The 22,470-nt window shown below is 40.7% G+C and overlaps 1 protein-coding gene across 2 annotated transcripts in view; it reads right to left on the reverse strand.

Moving 5' to 3' along the window:
- Positions 1 to 21,133, reverse strand: part of lrrc4cb (leucine rich repeat containing 4C, genome duplicate b) — a 46,605-nt gene extending 25,472 nt beyond the window's left edge. Inside the window, exons 1-2 of one of the 2 annotated variants that reach the window (XM_086294188.1) lie at positions 20,674 to 21,133; positions 20,025 to 20,453 (exon numbers count right to left, since the gene is read on the reverse strand). The gene's annotated coding sequence lies outside the window, so the exon portion shown is untranslated. Of the gene's footprint in view, positions 1 to 20,024 lie in introns of both variants that reach the window. The other variant, XM_086294181.1, reaches the window with a different exon arrangement.
- Positions 21,134 to 22,470: the final 1,337 nt, after the last annotated feature.

Raw genomic sequence — 22,470 nt, forward strand, 5'->3', positions numbered from 1 at the left:
CTGTAAGTTACTGTAGTACATGCTCAATTTAATTAATCAGCACACAGTAGTTTAGCGCTTCTGCAGCCATTGTGGTAACCAGCATGACTGATGAGGACACTTAGCAGATGGGCCTGTGCAGGTCAGACTTTGGGAAGTACCCCTCATGTCTCTCTGAAACTAAAAGGAGGTCATTCATCAGCTTGTGCAGCTAGTTTTAAAAATGACCCTGCTGGAACACTGCATAACAAAAACGTATTGAGGATATCATGCACTCACAGTCAACTGCAGTAGTGTGTGGTTATTCCACTTCTGCACTTAGAGAAAATCTCTCTTCTGTTTGCTTCCTGCTTTGCCGCTGTAATCTAAGGAAGATATTTATGCACTTTTATAATTCTGCCTAGATTTATCGGGGAGTGCACTATGAGTGCATGGTTTTAATTTCGCATAGCGTGTACAAGTGTACCGTAAGTGTTTTATTTATTTTATTTTTTGGGAATAGCAAAGTAACTTGAGCTGAATGCCCTGTTTGGTTATCTGTTTAGTTCATATGGTCTGCTGCCCAACCTGCCAACAAAGCAAGCAGATTAGTCCTGGTGTGCAACAGGTCACTACTGCAGAGAAGACAGCCCATACTCACCCTTGCTGCAGAGCCACTTTTTTTCCTGTGAAGTGCCCTATTGGCTGTTTACCACTGTCTTTGCTGTCAGCTTTATGTTAGTACTTGAACTTGAAGGCTACTAAAAGAACTATCTTTTGAATGTTTTCCTTATGAGGAGAGGGATTTATGCAGATGTGTGGGCATATGAAAAGCACTGTTAGACTGTTAACTGGCAATCACAGAAATGAAGATGCTAAGTAATGCAAAAGTAATATAACTAGTGTAATAAATTACTTTTGTTAGTAAAAAAAAAGTAAAAAACAGGTAATGTGTGTAATGCAATATTTCTTTGAACCCCAGCACTTGTTAAAAGATAACAGAATTTAAAGTAATTTCAGTGTGTGCTGTTTTCTACTGACACCTTATGCATACATTAGTGATTCACTATATATCCGGGTCATGAAAACATTAACATTTGGTGTTAAAAGCACTTAGTAGTGATTCGCTATAGGTCCTAATAATTAGTTTCTAATCACGTTAAAAGCCCAAACACAATAAAAGTGCCCCAAAAGAAAAACCTCAGTCAGAATAGGGACAGTTTAGGCTCAAATGTACATCCTTGCTGCCTTGTTGTACATGCTGCAGGGATGCATGCTTCTGCCCTTTACTCAAAAGTAGTAGCTTCTTATCTAAACTGCTCCTCTGTTGAGTTTTAAATACAAACTCTCATCAAATTAAAAGTGACACGAGAGCGACAACGACTGCACTCAAGGGGCGATAGATATCTTTAGGGAGTTGACCAGACAGTGATAAGAAGATGAAAATGAATCAGAACATATTCATCACTTTTCCGCACATCGCACCTTTCCGCTGTAGTGCATGTCTATCCATCCAAGTAAACACCAGACAACAGTTAATCATATCCCAGGTAAACCGGTCACCTGAAATAATAAATCAGATTGGTGGAAGAAAAAGTGTCTATTGAGCCACAGTTCATGTAAAAAAAAACAAAAAACACAAATTATAAAAATTACAAGCTTATGCTTCCCTCAGACCAGAAGCAGCAGCTAGTTTGGAACAGGCAGAAAGACCGAGCACCTGCGGCAACGTTACAAAGGATAATGATGGAGATACATGAGTTGCTAAACATGGAAATGACTGTGTGGAATCCAAAAGTGGAGGACTCGCATTGAGTTTCGTAGATGAAAAGCACTTGAGGATGAGACAGGACATTGACGAACAAACAAGGCTAGTCCCTTTTGTTTTTTTGGACAAAGCCATGATCATTTATCACCAAGCTGCTGCCAAAATAAAATGGAAGGAAACCCCCCCCCCCCCCCCCCCCAAAAAAAAAAGTCATCACATATAGACACATAAAGTGTTTCAGAAACAATTTAGCATCAATAACAGCAGTTTGTACATGGAGGCATCATAGATCTGTATCATGGACCGTACTACTTCATCATTACAGTGATGACAGGTGTCACATCTTAAATCCTGAGCAGCCTCCAACCTTCACCGCTGTCATTAGTGTCATCACCACCACCACTCGACCTGACAGGCACCAGAGACACAGCAGACCTTTGTTTGTTTGTGCTGTGCATGTGTGTGTGTGTTTGTGAACGCACTTTTACAAACTGCTCAATTCTGCTCTTTACAAATTGTTCTGGAGTGAGGATATGACTGCCACGCAGAATGTCTTCGTCGTGTATCTGATGACATGATAATAGAGAAGGTCAAGATGAAATCACAAAAAAGTCAGGATCTGTACAAATCTAATGGTCAGAGCCTTTTAGCGATGTGATACAGCATTTCCAGTATGCTGTCGATAAAACAAACAATACAATTGCTCTTGTTTAGCTGTAAATGTATTTTTAAGACTGGCTAAATGGGAAAAAAGCCTAATACGGAGCTTGATGGCAATCCCAAGTTCTACTAACAAAAAGTGGCTGTGGCTAACAAAAAGCTGCTAATATGAGCACAGAGAAACTGCTTTGACTGCTCAAAGCAGAAAATTACTTATTATACTGTGCAAAATTTGCAAACCTGTTTTTTTTTTCCTTTTATGAACCTTTCGTGGGATTTTAAAAGGCTGTCTGGTTTCTATTTGTATATTTTTGGAAACAGGTTTGTGCTGGTCGCTGTGAACCCTACTGAATGCAGAAAATGTTAGCAAACATGCGTTTTCTGAACATGTGAAATAATTAATGTTAGTTAATATATGCAGATAATAGGTCATATTGTACATCATCAGTAGCCACTAATAGCAATAATAGACTGGGGAATTGTGTAGTTTCAAAACTTGGATGGAAACGGCTGGCTGTGTCTTACGGTACACAAATATGTTACCACAGAAAAACAGGTAAAACATCATGATGTGCACGATTCCCCATACTTTTCAAATATAATTATCAATTAATCTGAAGATTTTTTAATGTTTATTTATTAGTGCTGTCAGCATTAAGCAAGTTAGCGCGGATTGCCCCATGCGTGGGGCTGCATGGCGTCAAAACGCGTTAGCATGGTTAGCTCATTAACGTCATTTTAACGAGATTACCACTGACAGCACTATTATTTATAGATCATATTTTTTGTTTTGTTTTATCAAAACAGCTGCCCACAGTTGTTTAAATTGATGCATATATAAGGGCAAGGGACCAGTAGGAAGACCTGTGTATGAAAGATGTTTTGCTGGAGATTGCAGGCAGTTGCTAAGTGCAACTAGTCTCAAAGAAAGTGGGGCACCAAACACCTCGGTATGATTGCTTTGGTCACTACCAGGTTACTGCAGTTGCCTGTAGTTTGTGTGGAAGACAACTACTTGCCTGAAAATACTTGCTAACTCCTGTCAGCTTTTGGTTTGTGTCAGACTTTTTACAGTTTCACTACTGCTGGGAGAATAGTTGGCATCTTCCATGAAAACTACAGGGGACTGTGGCATTTTGCTAGTGACTAAAGCAACTGCAAGGAGGATTTAGTGTTGCACGATATACGTCTTTGCAATTAATTTTACAATCAAGCAATCCCCAATAACCATTCGCCAGTCAGTCAAAGAATATATAATTTTTCCTTGTGATAGTGACTGGTACATGGTTGCCAACCAGTCAGTCTCTGCGTGTCTGAAGTCTAAGAAAAAAAAAACATACTAGATTAAGAAAATGTTTCAGGAAGAAAATTCACCTTTTTGTATTCCAAGAGTTCAGCAGCTCTTGGGCTGTACTGCTAAAGCTCAACACAGCTGTACTGGACTGCTGCCCATCGTTTTGACTGCATGCACAGACAAGAGAAGGTAGCATCAAAACTCCAGCAGGAAGAAAATGCAAAATGGAGCACAAATATAAAACAAAGGATCATTTCATCTGTCGCAACTTACTGTAATAAACAAAATAAGCCTGAATTTCTATCAAGACTTCAGAAGGAAAAACCTTTCTCGGAAATAGGTTTCCATCCAAGTAGACACTTCAGGTGTTTTGCCACTCGTATCACTTGCTGAAAGCAGACAGTTTGTATAAATGCAGCTTAGATTTGTTATGTGTTCTTTACAGTACCTTCCTCTATATTAAAGCTCTGAAAGTACTGAGGGAAAGAGGCACAAAAAGCAGAATGACAGCCCACTGAAAGTTTTGCAAACGCTGCTTATTTTGCATGGTTCTGATTGCCTTCCTCACTGAACCAAGCAAAAGCAGAGCAAGGCATGCCACGTCCTGTGTGAAAGCAGCTTTAGGGTTATGTAATAATTAAAGTACTGTTTCTGCCTGACACATTGCACTGACGCATTTTGGATTTATTTTTATTTGTCTTCTTTTTTCTTTAATTGTACACCTCAGTCCATAACTGAGAAAAAACAAAGTGTTTGCGGCCTGCTATTGTCTGCTTTATAGCAGTTGACATTCTGCGTTCACAAATGCTTAATGTTGTTTTACTGTATGTCCGCTGTTTCTACAATGAATGTACCCAGACGTCTGTCATAATTTGAACTAACTAGTGGGTGAGTGAATGTAAGATAAAGGGAAAGCAAAAGATGTTGGCCGAAGTCGATATTGCTCCTCTTCCCATCGTGGTGTAAAAGTGGATGTTCATCCCCAGAATACAGATGGCATTACACAAGCAATCCTCTAAATGACTGAGACAAGCTAACATGCATGTGTCTGAAATGGCCTTTATCTATCTACAGTGCCTTTGCAATGCCAAACACCTTTGTTAATCTCACAGCCAAAAGCCTAAGCTGAGGTTCAGAAGACATTTCATATAACCTTTTACTAACGCTTAGTTCTTCAGTAAATGTGTCACATTGGTTTTCCTATTAGCTGTGATGTCAGCGAGACGAGGGAACAAGCAGTAACTTATGTAGAAAATTGGAGAAACTCTTTGAAGCTGCCTAGAGGTAGTCTGCACTGAACAATCAATGCCTAATGGAAAATATTGCTTGAATGCGCAATCGTCCTAATAAAATTGAATTTTGGTCTACTGTCTATCCTCTGGTCCCCTCCCTCGTGCTTTGGTGGAAGACCGGCCTGAACTTATGACAATTAACCTTGAACACCGTGGGGAAAAGCAGAGGGAAGAGCCCACAAGATTTTCAATAATTGAATTATCCCTCCTGTTGCACATCTTTTAGTCCACTGCCACATCCTCTGCCTATGATAGATTAGGTCTTTGTTGTGTAAAATCCAATTCGCTGTATCTTACAACATCTCTATCTTGCAATTCAGAGACTGTGTCCATTCAAAGATGCATATGAAAATGCCTCTACTCTATAATTTAATAAATTGGATGCATTAAGTGAGTTGTTTTCCATTGTGAAATTGGTTCTGAACCTTATTTCATGTAACGCACCCAAACTATCTTTCATGTTTCCGCTATCTTTCGTGTTCACGTGTTTCAACCGAATACATTTTCATCCTGGATCTGCACTGATTTCAGGTTACTCATTCTACAGCCGTAGTGTTTTTACAAGGCTCTTAACAGCTTCTTATTTCAAGACACTTAAACTGGCGAACCCATTTAACATTTAGCTAACAATTTGCATTGTTAGCTAACAATTCAGCTGTTGGTCATATTTTTGACAAAACCCCAGCAAAGTAGCAAATTCAGAATTTTAGCTAGATACTGCATTTCAGCAATTAAATATTATGCTTATTCAACAAATTATGTATTCTCTATCCTATGATCTGACAATAACAACCATTATTAGGAGCTAATAATGCCATTTCTTTCCTTTTGGTTCTCTGTTAATTGTTAACTTTTCCACTCAAACTTGTTCAGATCATTAATTATCTTTCCACGTATTCCCCAGCTACTGAAGCAGTAGCTCTTGGGATCCTTGTACCCCTTGTTGGGAATCACTGAATTATTCTACTATCTGATGCAGCAAAGGCAACCGCATAGGCAGCATATGCTTGTTTGATTAAAGTCTGTAGCTTGAGACTTAAGGATAAAGACGGGTGCAAATTGGTTTGAGACTTATTACATGTCATTGCAAAAAGAAAACGGCAAAAGAGGCATGAAAGAAAATAATTTCAGATAGAGCTGCATTTGCATCATATGCTGTATTTGGAATGACAAAAAACACCTTTGTTACTGAGAGCACCCGAGCTAGTATTTGATCTAGCTCCACAAAGCCAGATTCTATCTTGCAGTCCTAGTTTTTGCTAAAAGATTTAAGACTGAAAAACACCTAACTCAGCCCAACCAAGATAAGGCAGGCAATTGAGAAGAGAGAAAAGACTGGAGCACACAGACTATAATGGAGCAATGGTAATGGATTTCTATAAAACACATCAAAAATGATGAATGCAATGAGCAGATTAACGTGTCAAACATCAGATATGCTGCAAAATTGTGTTTACATAATGGTGTGAGTCAAGGCATGTCAAAACTGGGCTGGGTTAGAACCACAGATTGTTTGTGGTAACTGATTGTTGATATAACTGTGCTGTTAGCTTAGGATTTCATATTAAAAGTAGCTCTTTTTCTCAGCTCTTTTTATTAGCAAAAATATTTAATACCTTCTCTCAGGTTAATACAGTACAATTACAGCAACTGTTTCTTTGTTGCCTGGTATAGTTTCTTTTATGAACGTCACACTGACAGGTTGAGCTAATAAACTCACATTTATGAATCAGACCATGATGTGTCTGTAAAGATAAAGCAGCTCCAGTAAAATAGGGTGCAAAAACGTATAGGCTATCAAATATATGTTGCTGGTATGGATTGGATAAAATTGATCACAGCCTGATCCTACTCTGGAAAATTCCAAACTTTGTGAGCTGCTGCAGTACCACATTACAGAAACTTTATCTCTGGAGGGCGTGAGTCTACCTTTGATTAATCTCTGCTATTTAGGAGTACTGATCCCAGGACTTTGTGCCTGCGAGGTAACAGTGGGGCTTTTTAGTCCACCTCAGACCGATCCAGAAGCAGACCTTGATGGATAATTTTCAAGCTCCGGAACAGCTGCAATGATTTTTGAGTCTAAACTCCAGAAGCAAAGTGCACTGACAGCTCGGTGAGTGTTACGCTCATTCATTCAGGTTGAGAAGTGTGTTTGCTCAGTCAGATGTAGAAGGGTTCATGATGATGTGTAGGTGAAGGAGCAGAGACATGCCAATCACTCAGTGAACAACCTGCTTGAGAAAACACTTGTCTCAAGCTAATGCCTATTGATCACCATGAGCAAGATAAAATTGTGGGGCACGTTGGCATGAATCCACCCTAAGGAAAACAAACTATTACAGTACAACAACACACACACAGACACACACAACACAAAAACACTTTAGGTAAATCTGTGCTATTTTGGCAGCCGCATTTCTTGTATCGTGTTTAAAAAGGTGAATCTTGAGGAATGATGATGTGAAGCAGAAGAATTTCTCGAGTAAAATTTAGAACTTTAAGGACACTAAGTGCTCTTCAGGTATTATTTCTGGTCTCCGTTAGTATGGTTAAGTTTATAATCACTACTGACCTAATCTATGTACAGACAGGTCAGTGAAAATAGATTTCAGGCACACAATCAACTGAGTTGTGATCTTGACCCTCAGTTTAGGGATCTGCCCTAAATTAGATGAGACCCACCGTGGTATGAAATGCTCTGATCACCTAATGGGCAAAATCTGCTATAAATCCGCACCATTACAGTAATAGACTAACTGGACTGTAATCACAAAATGACTGTAGGTTCCCATTAAGCTGATGCAAATGAGTGGCTTTTTAATTTGATTGTCAAGTCAAATGCAATTTCTATCAACAGTGAGCAGACTGTATTTATTAGGGAATGGCAATAATGTTTTTTTTTCTTGTCACTTTGGATGTGCACTTTTTTCCTTTCTCTTGACCTTGTAAAATAGCTCTTGGTAAAAAATGAACCCTGGTACTATTTGCACTCTTCACCCGCTTTTATCATTAGACTTTAGCGATTTGACTGCTATCGTTATAAGGTTTGAGACTGAGATTTGTTATCCACACACGCACACACACGCACAGCCAGTTACACATGCACAGGTGTCTCATGAGGCCTCCTTGCAGTGTTGCACTTTCCTCTGGATATGCTCAAACAATATACACGAGCTCGAGGGGCTTGGAAGAGGGCCAGGCTCGTCTCCTCGATTTTGGGTCATAAATGCGGCCTCTGCCGAAGGACTGCAGGGCCTTTTAAAACAGGGCTCAGCTTGATTGGACACACTTCTGTTGCTCCCTCCCAACTGCTAGCAAGCCAGCTGATCAGAGAGGCAGAACAAAGCTGGTCTCTTACAAGCCAGTCCGCTCTCAACCTATCGTACAGTAAACAGGATATATTATTCCTTAAAAGAAAAAGAGTGGTTTTGCTTCGCCAGTGCTAGTAGACAATGGAAACGTATCTCTGTGAAGACAACGGCCTGGAATTTTGTACTACAATAAAAATAATCTATGGAATATGTTCAGCACGTTCTTGAGAGGAACCCAGCACCCAGCACCAGGATCGGTGATGGAAAGGAGCGAAATGGAAATCGATGGGTCAGGATAAGGTGGAAGAAGTTCAAGTGAGAGCATTCTGCATACGGCCTCGCTCACACTGGTGTTTTGAACGTCTAATTTGTCCATGAATATTACAACGCGCACCATTTGGCTCATGAATATGAAATAGATGGAACCACAGGCTCTCCCCATAATCAACAGTCGACACACACATAGTCCGTCGTCGGCTCTCGAGCTCTGCGGAAGCATTTTCTCCACCGCGTTTAGCCAATCGTGGCCGATCACAGCTTCAGCAGAATGTTAGTGCTGGTACAAACTGTCCGCGAATAACGTGTGAACACAGCATCCGTTGTCGACCGGGGATATTTTAGAGGAACGCAAGCACTCTCCCCACTCCATTTGTCTCTCCTTTCTGTCTGTCTCCTCTGCAGTCACAGACAAGTGGCTTTTGCAGTGTGTGACAGTCCCAATTCCTTACCACCAACTTTGATGATCACGGAGCAAAAATATGATTGTAATGTTTTATTTACTGCTGTTGGATAAACAGCAAGCTCACTGGAGAAACAACACTGAAACACGATGCAGAGCTGAAATGCTAATGCACCAGCAATCCCTGCCCATCCGTTTACCCCGCCTTAAGCCGGATGGCTGTGCTCCAACATGGCCATATGCCCCTTAGCCTAGCTGCTCTACGCTATATTAAATGACTCATGATACATAGTCTACATATCCTCACTACACAAGAATGAGAAACAGGAATGGGGGATACTGGTAGAGTTTGCCTGGCTCATAGCAACAGTTACCGTGAAGTAAATTGCATCCTAGTTTTGGTCTTGGTGCATTTCTGTCATTATATGTCATTATACGAGTTGTCTGTGTGATAAACTTATAGCAATATGGGATTGTGGAAATTACCAAACGCAAATTTAAGAGACTAGAGCTTTGTCTTTTTCTTTGCCCGTTTGCTTATTTTATCTGAAAAACATTCAATTTACTACCATATGTTCCCAAAGAAACGCGTGAAACTGAAATTCAGTCTCCTTTGGCATTTATCACAGAAACTGCTCACTCAGTTAATGGCGTGAACCAACCTACACAACCTTCGCATTCCTTTTGATTTTGATTTACAAGAAAACATGATCAGATATTTTCAGACCTGACTTGATGATCTAGTTGTTTACTCTGCTTACTTTTCGTGTCAGAACAGACATTGTATCTTGGCGCAAAGAAGCATTTTTACCCAATCAGATTAGAGGACTGCCATCCTTCCACCAATTTTCTTAACCGCTTATCCAGCTCAGGGTCATGAGGAGGGGGACTTGGAGCCGATCCCAGTCTTTATATCACAGGGGCTAAGAGGACTTGTTAAGTAAAATAACTGCAAAACATGTGGTAGGTACTGTAGTCAAGCAGTGCCTTCTTCCTTTACAAAATTAATTGGCTCGCGTTGTTGATCATATTCATAACTGAGGTGTGAAAACGATAAAGACTCGGGTCTCCACCTCAGCTCGTGTCACTATTTTTCCAGCATGGATAATTAAAGTCCGTACAGCGGGAGCTGGTTGGGCGAGCTTGCAGTGTTTTTGCTTCAACTGTGTAACACACATTTGCAGCGACAGAAGCAGCTGAGAAGCACTTAGAAGTAGATTCTTGGCAATGTATCTAAAAGGTTCACATGAAGAATACTGTTTTCGCTTAACCCAAGTAGTAATAACCCGTGCACATCATTTTGTATATCGCCTAAATGCTGACAAGATGCCAGTGTTTGAGATCTCTGTGATCGCCCTGAAAAATAGAGAGTGGATAGTTTTAATTTTATCTGTCATGCATTTTGGTTTTTGTTCTTTTACATCCACACACAGGCAGAAAATTAAGGTAGACTCTCATGAAGGAGTGCACACGTAGTGTTGCTGTCAAAATGTCCTTCACTAATCTCAGTATTTTCAGAGCGGTCAGCAATGATTATATTTCGGAGATTTTTTTCCTGTATTCCTCTTTTATTGGAGGAATACAGTGAGGTCCCAATTTATTTTGGTGTCCTGGTAACTCCAAATTAAAGCCATAATGTTAAAAGAAATACACATTTTAAACATTCACTGACAAGACCAAGGAGTCCTGCAACAGATGGCACTACCCCCACAGAGCCCCGCTCTCAACATGGAGTCAGTTTGAGATTACATGAAGAGGCAAACACAACTGACATGCCCAACACTACACAGGAACCATGGAAAGTTGCTCATAACAACCTGCCTGACAACCACCTTCTGAAGCAGCTCACACAAAATACTCATTTGGATTAAGGGAGTAACCAAAGCTGCCGGTGACATTATTTCTGAGAGCACCTGTGCTATGGTTTTGGCGCATACATTTACTGCTCAGTGCTATATTTCACCGTGATTTATAGGTGGTCACCAAGAGTGGTGCTACTTGCTGCTGGTGCTGAGAAAATTTTAATCAAACCGGAGCAAAGGAGGGGCTTAATTCTAAACCACGTCAAGGTCAGACTGTCAGTTCTCTTTCCACTGAAAGTGATACAAAACATTTGTAGGATACTTGTTTTTTTTGTTGAAAATGAAAGATATTTACTAATTGCATAGTTACAATAAGCAGATTTACTACATTTAATGACAAATTTGACCAATTGCGCAGCGATATGAGCTGATATGAGCTATGCATGCACTTGTGCTGAATGTCAAAGGAACACTGGAAACACACTATTGGAATAAAAACAGCAAGAAAAATGACTGGGATGTCCCCATCTGTACTGATGTAAAAAGATTACAGGACACATGGAACGAGGAAAAGATCAAATTGTTTTACAACTATCCTTTATCCTAAGTATCCTTTGGATACTTAGCAAAGTCTTAATACATTTCATAACAAATGAAAGAGACTTTGTGTTATAATTGAGGATACAAGACACAAAGAAAAGCAACATGAGAGGCTTTTCTCTTTCCTTTCCTTTGAATGTGAAGGACAAAATGCTCTTGTCGCAAACAATGAGGTTCACCAATAATGCATTAGTGCGAGGCAACAAGGGAACATGATGTTCACCCAGCTTTGTTCAACCCTGGAAAACCGTGTTGGTGAAAAGAAGTGTTGTCGTAAAAAACAAAAGTGGTGGGATTGGTGGGGAGGGGTTGGAGAGGCAACTCCAAGCGACACAATAAACAGGCAATCTTGTCATCCCTACAAGATTCCCTTCTCAGTTTAGTAGTGTTTGACTTGGCGCCAGTTACTGGGGTTTCATTTTTGCCAATTAAGCCAATCTAGTGTATTCCAGCAACTACAATCTGAGCCTTTTGCCAAAGCATTAATGAACTAGATATTGATTTAATTCTTACACCCCCTTATTGTATCATGAATCACTGTCTGCTCCTTGTGAGTTGTAACATGAAAACCCAGGCACGCATGAATTAAGTAACGCTCAGCTATTTTCATCAAGTACATCTGAGCCAAAAGAACTGGCAGGAGATAAAATGTATATTAATATGTGGGGAATTAGATAAATAAGGGAAAGTTTGAAAGACGGAGCCGGAAAGACGAGGGTGTATTAGACATGAGAGAGATAGAGACTCATCATGACAGTCATCACTTCAGCTATTATCCCTAATTCTCCAAGGCAATATCTCAGTAAGGCGGAGTAAATTTGAGGCTGATAAGCAGACAATGAGATTTGCCCGCACTTTGAGGCAAAGCCCTTCCAAGGGCTTGCTTTCACCTCCACTTGGTCTAAACTTGATACATCAAATGGCAGAATACTCCAACGGCTCGCTTTGGTCTACTTTGGCTTCTGCTATCTAGCTGTGTTTTGAAGCATGGATCCAGGTACAAACTTGTGCGTGGGACTTGAGTCTGTCTTCTCTGACCTCTGTGATTTTCAGTCTAATTAGCACTATGAGCCAAACCACAAATTTCTTATGACATAAAACGATGGGCTCTGACTAAATACCTTTGCTTAACACAGAAGATTTTTTTGGGCTGCATCACTTTGGCCTGAGACTGAAAGATCCTGGCAACTATCAGGATGAATAACCATTAATAATCTCCAGCGGTTCAATCATAATAAACTCAGACTTTTCTTTTAGGACCAACATATGTGATTGTTTGGCTTTTTGTACAATGTGTTGACATACAGATTGCAGTGTGATGAACACTGGGGAGAAAAATGACTGATAGTGAGGCAAAGGTCTTCACTGGTGCAATACTTCATGTAGTCATACTTCATGTATTCATAGATACCATGTAGTAATAGAAAAAGCTTTTGCTTCACTTCAGGCCAGAAATATGCAGTGCATGCACTTCATATTCTCACTATGTTCCAGACTCCTCTTAGCATCATTTACTGCCAAAAATATGGCCAAAATTTACAAGATTCTAAATATTTCCACACTTTCCCCCCCTCCCATGACTCTAGTTTTTCAAATTACAGCTGCTGTCTTCTACTAAGCCTTACCTTCAAACACATCCTAGAATAGTGTTTAATATTCAGAACATAGGTTTTAGGTTGACCTAACAGTTAACTCCTTAGGGCACATGTCAAATAAGCAAAAACATAAGAGTCCCTGATTTAATTTTCAGCTGGTGTCCTGATGTGTTTCTCCTTATTTATTTATTTATTTTGCTCAACCGCTTCCAATAAAGCTTCAAAAGACAAAGGAGTTAATGAATTCTTTATAGATTAGCACTAGCAATTTAAACAGATTACAACACTACATCACCTCAGTCACATTAACAAATGAGTTGTTCTCTTTCTGAATACTGTATTTTATTTTATTATGTGATGATTTTCCATCTGGCTGCAAGATTATTTGCAAACTACTCGGCTGAAATGAATGAAACTTGATGGAGGAAACAGCAGTGGGGTGGCCAGGTTATGTTGGGTTGCACATCATATTTAAGCCCTAAAAAAGGCTTTTATTTTAATTTTGATGAGTGTGTCTCATAGTGCAAGAAAATCAAAAATTCCCTCTCTGAAAATATTTGTCTACTTCAATACATGCAACCACACTCATGTGGGAGTTGTCCTGATCGCCAACACCCTCCACAAGGAGGTTAAGTCACAGAAGGTCATGGCTGAAAAGGTTGACTGTTCAGCGAGCGCTGTATCAAAGCATAGTAATGGAAAGTTGAATGTGGTGGGAAAACGTGCACAAACAAGAGGTGTGACCGCAGTCACAAAAGTCAATTCAAGAACCTGGGAGAGAGTCATGACGAGTGACAGGTTCAGTTCATTGAAAGTCACCACGCACTGGTATCTTCAAGAGACAAAAGTCTGATTGCTGTACCACTCCTGAACAAGAGACAACATCAGAAGTGCGTTACGTGGGTTAAATAGTTACAGAAAGGAAGTCCTCTTGTCAGATGAAAAGTAAATTTTGTGTCTCATTTTGAAATGAAGGGCCTAGAATTCTGTAGGAAGAATGGAGAGGAACCGAATCCAAGGCGTCTCAAGTCCAGTGGGAGGTTTCCGCAGTCTGTGATGAGTTGGGGCGCGATGTCATCTGCTGGTGTTGGTGGTGGTTGTTCACTGTGTTTTCTCAAGTCCAAAGTCAATGCAGCACTTCATGCTTCCATCTGCTGATAAACTTCATGAAGATGCCTGGTTCCCTCTTCCTGCAGGACTCTGCTGCTGCCCACGGGGCCGAAAATGTTTTGCTGACCATGTTGTTATTGCGCTTGATTTGCCAGCCTAGTGGGCTTCAGTAGAGCCACAGCAGTGCCACAAGCTGATTGCCTCAATGCTGCATCTCACTGATGCAGTAACTCATGGTAAAGGAACCCCAACCAAGTATAAATGAGCATAGTTTCTACGAGGTGGACATTTCTGTTTTGTAAGTCCTTCTGTGGTTGATTTTAGGAAATATTCTAATAATTCCAGATAGAGGATTTTTGATTTTTAGTAGCCCTTATCATCAAAAGTAAAACTGAAATGAGAATGAAATATTTTAGTCCATTTGGAATGACTATAGACTATTAGAAGGTTTACATTTTTTAATTTCATTTTTAAAAAGATCGACACTGAATATTGCATCAGCATCATAGAAACAGACTCTAGCACATGTTTTTACTTAACATACAAGCTGGGAACATTAACGTGTACGCTCTCTGGATTGGATTTAGTTTGGTCATCCTTAATAGCACCCATTAGAATTTGGTGCTAAATCCAATCACTTTCCTTAAAATTGCCAAAAACTTTGTAATCTTTAGAAGAAGGTGTGTCCTCTGAATACTCTTGCAGTTCATTACTATTTTAAATCTATTATCACATCTAATAACCAGTTTCAATTTCAGCAATAAAAAGGTAAAATAAAGTTACCTTTACTATGAGACATAAACACACACATAAAATCACACTCCAACAGTCTCAAGGTTTTCCAGACAAATAACATGAAGTATTCATTCAGCAGTTTTCAAGTCTGTAGAGGCCCAGATATCTTGAACAAAACTGGCCCAAATGTAGCTGGATTTTCTTAGATGTATGGTTCTCTTTCAAATTTTAATGACTACGGTCGGTCTTAAAGTTACCTGCTGTGTGCTGAGGGAGAGCTGTTTGAACAATAAAACGTTTTACGCTATGCTAACTGGTAGTGTAATAAAATACAGAGTATTAAAAAAAATTAATTTGACGAACTGGTTAATTTCATCATCTTGGGACTAGATGTGAAATAAACACACTAATGAGAACATCGCTGCAAATTCCCATAAACATCTCCAATGACTTCCAGAGTTCTGTGCTTTCTTGTAGGCTGCAGTGATGTGCCTTTACTTGATTTGTACAGAATTACATATACTTATGAAACATTTTTTTTAAATGAATAAATAAATAAAGCAGTAAAGTAGCTGAATAAAAGCCATAATTGCCTTTAGGGCATTATTTACGGTGATTATGTATTCTTCAGCAGCAGGAGGTGGAATTCAGCTGCGTCTCATATCACAGAAAACAATGTTGACTTAAGCTTTACCTGTATATATGTAGATTGTTAGAAACCTGTAGCAGAATCTGTAAAGGTCATTATGTCATTTCGAGAAAGCGGCTCATTGCTGCTAGCAGGCAGAAACATGGTACCCGTAGCCCGAACATACTCTTTCTATCAGAGGCTCTCAATGGAGTTGATGGCTGGCTCCTGCTGCAGGCCACTGCAGACACATGGCACACAACACAGATGGTGAAATAAGGCACCGACAGCCACAGTCAAAACAATTACAACATTTGTGCCATAAGTTATGATTTTTAATTTTTTTATTTTTTGCAGGCCTCAACGCCGCCGTTCTACATAAGCCACAAGCAGCCGTAATGAGCAGGCAGTTAGTTCTACAGGCACACACGCAGATGCAGCGTCTTCATACATCACCACACTAATATTTGTTGATTTAGAAATGCAGACTCGTGAATGACACAGAGCAGGATTCGCTGAATAATCCCCTTTCTGGTGCACAAAGGCATAACTTAAGCTGCTACAGTGAATACTAAGTCTCTCTCCAGCCTGGCATGCGTTGGACTCTTTCACACCCGAGCAGTCCAACTCGCTCAGATCAGCCTTGTCTCTTGACTCGACACAAACACATGTTTTGTGGAGGTACTACTGGAAAGATACAGAGTGCAATCTATCAAAATGGAGCTGGCTGGAAGTCATTCTAATCTCCAGCCGCGACCCACTTACATATTTACGTCACACGGATACGTGCTTTAAATATACATATAGAAAAGCAAACAATCCTTCTGTATTATTTAAGATATAACACAAAGCCCTGGGGCGGACTGTGCTGTGTGTGTGTTTTTTTCACTTTACCCAGACAGGAGCTCAGCCATAAATGATTCCCATATCAAGCAGAGATATATGCAGACGGGCAAGGCGACGATATAAATTGATGAAACAACAAAACGTATTCCTCAAAAACACTGACTGACTCCATCAATTGCCAGAAGCTTAAGTGTAATGGAGAAGATAGTCATTTGAAAATGAATCAGCAATTTTTTATTTTTATTTTCTTGCCGTTGTCAAGTTAAAGAAAAAGGCTTTAAAAACAGGCATTAATCTACCGCAGTAGCTTCAGCTTCAGAGTCTTGAAAATGTCTTGAAAATGTCATGCTGAAATCAGATTGAACTTTGTGGGGTTGACCCATAACCTGAGGATTTGGGGGAATTAATTAGGAATCCTAGTTTGGATGACTGGACATTTAACATCTAAAAGACTGGAGAAAAAAAAAAGAAGACATTTATTCCACACGTGTTTGTGTGTTTTTGGGTGTGTGCGACTGGTCCTTCAAATTACTCCGTGATTAACATCCTACCATGCTTAGTGCTGCGTGTAGCAACCATGGGCACACCCAGTTGCTCATTATTTTGGTTCCTGTGGCTTAAAGAAAAAAAACATTTAATCAGTGGATAGATTGTGGAGTTTCTGTAATGTACATTAGTTGACTTAATGAAGTTTGAAAATTGGAAAATGCAAAGAGAAAACTGTGAAACAACACAAGCGCCTGAGCAAAACAGAGACACGCGTGCCTCCGCTGTGTCCACCGTTTCCAAAAGCAAGGAGAGAAAAAAAACCCCACACAGGCGAGGCAACATGATTCAACCTGCTGCAAATGTTTGTTGGGGGAGTAAGGAGGCAGCTTAGCAAAACAATATTTAAGGAGGGAAGTGACGGTGAATCTGAATCACGTAAACTCCTTATTACAAACAAGCTCTTTTATGCAGCAGGTTGGATGAGAACAAATGCATCGCTTTAACGAGGAGAGAAAAAAAAAAGATCTGAGGTGGTTAGATGAGTCACCGTTCACCCTGTTTTGAACCAGTGGTTTCATGCATGCGTGACATGCATGAAAAGAAATTTATTCACCCAAGTGCTTATTTCCTACAGCGAAGGCTTCTGTCAGAGCTGCTCTGGTGACTGGTCTTGGCATGCTTTATGTCCATTTGGTCCCTTAGTAGGCAGGTAAATGCCAGAACTGACAATGCTTGTCGGGGTGATCATATTTCTCGTGCTTTGGGTGTTTCTGGCCTCATAACCGAGGAATACACAAGGTGATAAACCCAAATCTGCAGGACAACCTAAGACCCCCCCCCCCCCCCATTCATTGCTTTCGAGCACTGAAACCAAACACAGCACTACAGCTTTTCCCATAGAAATGATGCTGACCATCTTTAAGGTTCATATGAACTTCTGGTGGGAAATACTCACAACTCTCCAGCTGAGCTTCAGGTTTCCTTTTTTTTCAGAAACTAAGAGCTCGCTGTTACTCCTCAGGTGGCCCAATGCCCTATTGAGACACTTACTTGTGTGTGGCCTTAATTTTAGCACTTACAGCACACTCCAATAACAGGGTATCTCCAGATTTCACAAACAGAACTACACATGGAGGAACTTGAATTTTAAAACTGTAAAACAACTGTTGCAAATCACTTAGAAAGGAGTACGGTATGTATATATATATTTAAAGTATAGAGGGCAAACTGTACAATAACCCAGATTTCAAAATAGTTGGGAACGCTGTTTGAAGAACAGATGGGAAAAGAAAGGAGGGATTTGGAAATCATCTGAACCCCATTTGACTGGCAATAGTAAAACATGACATGTCAAATATTGAAACTGAGAAATATTAAAAATGGCAGGAGAGATTTCAAATTTCAGATTAAAAAAAAATGCTGTCGATGAATGTGGTGTTGTTTCATCTACAACGCCAAGTTAAAACTGGAATTTACAAAGAAAAAAAAACTTGTACTGAATGAACAAATACCATCACAATCAAGTTGCGATGGCATGGTTAATGTGCACATCTGGAAATGCATTTTAGCAGTGAAGGATACATACAGGTGTTAGAGCAACATATGCCTTCTAGGACAGTTCTTGCTTAATTCAGCAATACAATGTCAAACCCCATTCTTCAAATGTAATAGTTGCACAGCTCTGTATTCCAGGTGCTAAACAGGGCGAACTGCATTCCTGTGGCTCACTGAAAACAACTAACAAATTATGAAATGGAAAAATACAACAAAGAAAGAAACACTTTGCTTTCAAAACTTTAGTAACTTTAAGAAAAGGGGTGACAGAAAAAAAAATTAACATTTGCCTGACCCATGTTTCTTGCAACGAGGTAGTTGCATTGTAATGATTTCAAGACATGACATGTTGTCTTTATGCTAAGTATAGGTGTTCCTTTTTGCTTATACTTCAACACTGAGTCAACTTTCTGGTAAGCAGGTTTGTATAAACTACATGCTGGGAAGTACACTTGCAACAACCTGACTCTTTAGCAACCTACTGATCATAAAGAACAACTGCACCAGTGCTTACCAGAAAAGCCTATTTAAGTGTCTACTCGTGAAAAATGTTACATCAAACAACAGCACATATGAGGTATCGTATAATGGGAAGGCTCTGCCTATATGTGCATGCAAATTTGTGTTAACCAACCCTGAATCACAGACTCATTCACACTCAGCCCGTGTCCTTCATTTTACAGGCATGCTGTAAAATCACCAGAAGTGAATGTGGATGAGTGTAGTTGAGAGGGAACCGGTTCAGGTTTAAGTGGACTGCTTTTAGCTGATGCCTGCACCAACAATGCCAGCTCCATGTGCCTATTTCAACCAACACACATGTATTTTCAGCATCAGGGCATTTTCAGCACCTCCCACTGATGGACAGCTCCTATTCAATTTGCTTTCTCTTTGAAGACTGCATTACTAAAGCTACTTAAACCCAACAAGTCCTTCAAGATTTGACAGCTTAGATTTTAAAATGCTGCTCTATACTTTCTCTGACCTGCTCAGGCTGTGTTAGGGGGAGAATCAAAACCTATTTTCTGCTCGAGCTGTATCACTCACGAGTTGCTTGGTTTGAGATACACTGGGTCACCAGTATAAGCACAGGGAAAAGAACAAAAAACATAAACGAGCATATTTTATACAATAAAGCATGACTCAAACCTCCAACTCAAAGCGCCCTTCGACTGGACCAGCCAGCCCACCTGGCCAATCCGGCGCCCTTTTTGCTGCAAACGTGTATGCTGAGAATACCTGAACTGAATTTGAATTACCATATGACGTCGGCCTTTTTCTAGCTTTAATGTCCTATTGGCAACGGAGACTACACAGACTCACGGTGTCTACCGAGCGCTCAAACACACGATTTGGTGCATCAGTTACCCCCACATCTCCTCAACCCCCTTTCCTATCTATCTTTATCCCTCTCTCTATATAGCCCATATGTCTCACACACACAGACACACACACAAATCCAGAACGCACACAATCGCTCACACCCGAAAGAGAATGCGACAGCTACCGTAACCCATAGAGAAAGAAAGAAAAGAAGGACGTATGAAAGAATATTTAAAAAGTAGCTTTCCTTACATTGAAGTCTGCCAGCAAACCAAATTGCGGGTTAAATGGCGATGGGAGATTAGTCTACATGGGGATGCACAGCACCACATCACACCAAACGGGCTGTATTGGAGTGAATTCAGTGAAATACTTACGCATTTTCTCGAATAAAAGAAATTGAGGTTGATCGAATGAAAAAGCAGCAGGGCCCTGGTCCCCGTTTTCAAGATTTGCAGTACGACCGAGGCACAAATCTCCATGTGAAAGGGATTAGAGGCTGCTGCAGTCCGCGTCTTTTCTCGATCACAAGTCAAAATGTTCGCCAGCGAAAAATGCCAAACATTCAGAAAGAGTTGCGTGGATCTGCGGTGCGGCTACCATTCCCTCGGATGCAACGAGCGCCAATGAGCGAGCGGGGGAAAAACGCTCAAGAGGACCAGCAGTAGCCCCCTGGACTTGAAGGTATTCCTCTGGACTTGAGAGGAGGAAATCCTGCAGAGTTTTAGATGGTCAAGTCCGAATAGGCCCCCTCTTCCTCTCCAGACGAGTCACAGTCCAAAACTGACTCCCACCGGTGGTTTCCTCTTTGAAAATCGCCAAACCAAATTCGACCAAAAGAGAGGGGGGGGGGGGGGGGGGAGAGAAAGGGGGGAAACGCACAAAAGAGAGAGAGAGAGAGAGAGAGAGAGAGAGAGAGAGAGAAAAGAAAAAAGTGGACTGATTCTTACAGATATGCCTGTTTGGCTGTGAATTTTTAATAAAGATGAACAAAACCAGTGGAAACACCTGACAGTTAACAATTACCCATTTAAAGCGTTGCTGATAAGGTCAGCGCAGAACGAACGGGGTGCAGAACCGTCCTACAAAAAAAAAGAAAAAAGAAAAAAGAAAACCTGAGGACGCCTATTGGATAAAATTAAGGATATCCGTCCCACCGCGACCATCACAGGCGTCGCATCAGGACAAATGGGTTGTCATAGGCTCCTCTAAGAGCATATGGCATACAGTATTCTCTATTAAGTCAAATGGGAAGATTCTACAGGGTGCTATTCCCCCCTCCCCACATACACACACACAGCAACCCGGCGCATTGATTACATAAGCGCAGCTATTAGTAATAATTCCGCTTGTCAGGGAGCATGTGTCCGATCCGGGTGGTGAGACAGCACCAACATCCTCCGTGTGTTGCAAATAAAGCGCCTTTTTTTTTTCTTGCCCACCGTCTCCTAATGGTCCCCCCGCTCGCTGCAGTCCATGACTGGAATAGTGAGCACGTTGAGTTCACGGTCTCCAGGCACAGATCTGGCTCGCGCGCGTGCGTGTGAGCGAATCACGTGTGTGCGCGTGTAGCTAGGCTACTAAGTGTATGCAGGTGCGGGCACGTGTGGGCGAGAGCGTGTTCCCAAAAATCGCCTAGGGACCACTTTAACTTTGACCACTTTGCCTGCGCGTCCATCTGCCCATTTAAATCACACAGCGGTCGTTAATTATCAGGGATCAATAGCATTAACGCAAGCCCAGGTCTAATGTCTCCGTGTACGTGTGTGTGTTTGTGTGTCTCTGCGTGTGTGTGTGTGTGTGTGTGTGTGCGCGTCGGTACGCGCACGTGTGATTCAGTTGTTGATGAGGTAGCCTATGGTTGCCACCTACAGGCGTTATGCTCTATTCAGTCATCCAAAACGGTCTGCATCCACAAATAAACCCACATTCAACCGTTCAACATGTGCACATCCTACCAGCTTTCTTCCACATAAAAAGTGCAGAAAGAATCTGAATTGACCACCATGTTAAAGTCAGTACACATATCTACACACACACATATATATCTTTTCATCATTCCCATCAATGTCATCTTCTTACTGATTTACTGAGTCCTAACTGCCAATAGTGATAAGATGAAATATAGGCTAGGATAGTAGGCAAGGAGCTTTAGTGACTTTCAGACCTACAGACAGACAGAAGTGAGTGTGGTTTCATTTGATCTGAGATGAACTGCCTGTCTCATTAGATGACATAATGAACCACAAGTCAGCTACGTGACAGAGCGGCTCCTGGTCACTGAAGCCAGGCTGTTTTATGAGATTGAGAAAGACAGGGAGAGAGAGAGAGAGAGAGGGAGAAAGAACAAAGATGAATATAAATTAGTCATAATGGTATTGTATTACATGTTGTTTTGATCACACAACAAATCGAATGAGAGCTGTGAGAGAATCTATGTTTAAAGTAAATAGTGACAGCTTATCTACAGAGAGGTGGTGGTGGTGGTTGCGGGGGAAAAACATGGATGCATTTTTAAAGAAACACAAAACAGTGACACTTTCATAAAGCATAACTGAACGGCTTGATGGGTATGAAAATGAGGTGAATTGTGTGCTACGGTCTTCACTGTCAGCACATCAAAAGAGTAACTAAAAGGCATTTTGGACTGGTATTTTAGGCCTTGCTCTCAACTGCTATTATACAAGTCACAGTTGCACTCTATGAGTTCAGCTTCCTTATTGATAAATACTCAGTTCTTTATTGATTAATCAAACCACTTGTCCAGTTCAAACCTGAACATAATGATTTCGATTCTTGAAAATATTTTTAAAAAATCCAGTC

Source organism: Aulonocara sp. 'chitande type north' Nkhata Bay, linkage group LG1 (assembly GCF_057382095.1).
Source record: "Aulonocara sp. 'chitande type north' Nkhata Bay isolate Kocher_YH1m ecotype deep benthic linkage group LG1, A_spYH_male_GT1.1, whole genome shotgun sequence".
In the NCBI taxonomy this organism is placed as follows: domain Eukaryota; kingdom Metazoa; phylum Chordata; class Actinopteri; order Cichliformes; family Cichlidae; genus Aulonocara; species Aulonocara sp. 'chitande type north' Nkhata Bay.